Source organism: Cherax quadricarinatus, chromosome 19, assembly GCF_038502225.1.
Source record: "Cherax quadricarinatus isolate ZL_2023a chromosome 19, ASM3850222v1, whole genome shotgun sequence".
Taxonomy (NCBI): domain Eukaryota; kingdom Metazoa; phylum Arthropoda; class Malacostraca; order Decapoda; family Parastacidae; genus Cherax; species Cherax quadricarinatus.
Window position 1 is genome coordinate 38,038,186 of NC_091310.1, and position 3,130 is coordinate 38,041,315.

Genomic DNA, 3,130 nt, shown 5'->3' on the forward strand with positions numbered 1-3,130 from the left:
GATAAATGGAAGGGGAGGATAAGTCTAATTCCTTTGATCAAGAGCCCCCTCACCGTCATCAAGGCACGTCCCTAGAGGGGCTTTTCGGTGTATATACTATTTTGTTGCTGCCAGAGATATACACTTCCCTAAGTAATACGAGGAACCTATTTTGTGAGAGATGAATGGTTGATTTATTGGGTCTAAAAGTTATCAAGTAGTTGAGGATCATTAACGGCGCAGATAATCTGTTCATTACCAGTCAAAATCACTCTAATTCTAAAACAGGTATCAAAGTAAACTTCAATATATATTATACACTTGAGTTATCTTTTCTGTTTTTTCCAATATGGCGCAGAGTGTAAGGAGGAGGGTAAATACTGTGGGTATCCTGCTGGTTCGCGGGGCAATTTCACCTCACTGTATGGTGTAGCATTTAATGGTGCATACAGGGTGTTTGTTAAGTTGTTAAACACCGGCGTCTACGAGCGGCTGGTAGAGAAATACCAGGATGTTCGAGTGGACGTCAATTCTATGGTGAGTGTCCGCCTTCATGACGTCTCCAGGCACTATACATGGGTTAGAGTGCGAAATGTACCGTTTGAGGCTGATGAAACGGGCATACGCAATGTTTTTAAGGACTACGGTACCATTCACCTGGCACAGCCCGGCAAGTGGGTGGAAGGTGCATAGGTGGGATACCCAGAGGGCACGTTTTCACTGAAAATGACGATACGGCACCCCATACCGTCATATGTTATATTGGAGGCCTTCAGGACTCGGCTCATGGTGTCCTATGCTGGACAACGCAGGACATGCAGGCGTTGTGGTGGTTATGATCACATTGCTGCATATTGTGAACAACAGACTCGACTCCATGGTGTTGAATGTACTGCCGCAGGGGAACCTGGGCAAGTTGGACGTGCTCTAGAGATACAGGAAGGACGTGGGCCTGGTCGTCTGTGGAGTGAGGAGGTGGAGGAGGCAGAGGCAGTGGCGGGTGCGGACCTGACGGCCCCTGTGGCTGGGGGCCCTGTGGGACCCATTTTGCCTGATGGTGGGGGACGGCATGGTTCAGCAGAGGAAGCCATTGACGAGGTCCTGGAGAATGTGCTCACCTCGCTGTTTCCCCAGTCCGATGGGGAGGGCGAGTTGGTGACGAGGGCTGATGTGAGGAATGCTGCAGACCTGTGTGGACAGCAAACTGAGCCCATCGACTTGGTGGTGTCTCACGGGGCACTGTGCCCAGAGGGTGGGAAGGTCAGACATGTGGTGGAGGTGGAGGTTCACCGTGAGGTGTCACAGGAGGTGAGGATGGGAACAGGTGGAGGCTGTGACATCGGATTCAGATGATGTCCTGACTCCAGCACAGAGGACTGGCAAGGTGGTGGTGGTGGAGGAGGAGAGTGGTGGTCCCTCGGGGACTTTGGACCCGGAGCTGGACCGGGGAGGGGTTAGGGCTGCCAGTAGGGACGTGCATAAAGGAGGTCCGAAAGGACATGGTGGTGTTGTGAGGAAGGTGACAAAGCACAGGGGGAAGAAACCACCGCTGGCCTAAGGTGTATGACAGTTAACATTAATGGTTTGTGCCAGGATGTGAAGCGTGCGTGGTTTGCAAGTTTCTTGTGCCGGCATAGAGTGGATGTTGTATTTGTGCAAGAGCACAATATCAAGGTGGGGCGTGTATTGGAGGTGAATGGTTATAGGGCTTTTGTGATGCAGACGGGTCACTTGAAGGGAGTGGGAGTCCTACTCCGGGAGGCGAGCCCATTTGTGGTTAGTAGAAATGAAGGGGGGGGGCGAGGGGCGTATTATCAGAGTGGATGGATGGTGGATGGGTGAGCGAGTGGCGTTAGTGTGTGTGTACGCACCTGCAGAGAGTGATGCACGTCTGAAAGCGGATTTTGTGAGGGATGAGCTCGTTTATTTTTTCCGTTCTTTACCACCTGTTGCTATTGTGGGAGGGGATTGGAATTGTGTTATTCACAGGGCAGACGTCGAGCCGCGTGGGGCAGGGCATTTTTCCACTATCCTAGGTGATCTTCTGAGAGATGTGTGTCTACGTGACGTATTTGGGGGTGGGGCTTGGGAGGTGGAGCACACTTTTGTTAGACGAGGATATGCGGCGAGGCTAGATCGGGTGTACATCACAAAGCGGGTTCGAGTGGAGTCCTTGCGTACGGTGGAGGTGGAATATTCAGATCACAGGGCGGTCGTGGTAGACCTGGGGTGGGATGGGCTGGCCAGGAGGTGGAAGAGTTATTGGAAACTAAACAGGAGGATTCTGAGTGATGAGGAGGGGCAGGGAGGATTTGAGATGTTGTGGGCAGAGCTCAGTGAGGAAAGGCGGGGCATAGAGGATTTACTGGGGTGGTGGGACGGGGTAGCTAAGGCACGAATACATAAGTTTTATGTGAGGGAGGGGAAACGCATGATGCAACAATCGTATGGGCTCCTTCAGTACCTAGAGGGTAGGTTGAGGGATTGCTATGGGAGAGGTGGACACAGGGGAGTATATCCTGTAGAGGAGATAGAAACGTTGAAGGGAAGGATTCGTGAGCTGCAAAATGAACGGTTTAATGCAGTGCGTGTGCAGGGGGGGGAGGGGTTGAGGAGGTGTTATGGGGCGATCGACCATCGGCGTGTGTTTTACGAGGTCAGCAGCGACGTCGGACGGCCACAGAGGTTGGTAGGTTAATCGTTCACTCTGAAGTGGGGGATTATCGTGAGGGGCAAGTGTTGAGGACGGCTGAGGGAATGAGTGGTTATGCAGATGCATGGTATGAGCAGTATTTGGGACGTAGTGCAGTGGGAGGTGCAGCATTGCATAGTGTCTGTGAGCTAGTGCCATGTTCATTGGGGCGTAGTGATCGAGTAGCGCTGGGTGGGAAAATAGATGAGAGCGAGGTTTGGCGGGCATTAGTGAGTATGCGTATGGGAAAGGCTCCAGGAATTGATGGATTACCCTGTGAATTTTACCTGCAGAACTGGAAGTTAATGTGTGGATTCCTGGTGGAGTTGATGAATATCATGAAGGAGAAGGGGGTGTTGGGGGAGTTGCAAGCCACAGCAGTGGTTGTTCTGGTCCCAAAGGGAGAGGTCCAGAATACCCTCAAGGATTATCGGGCGATATCTTTACTTTGTGCGGATT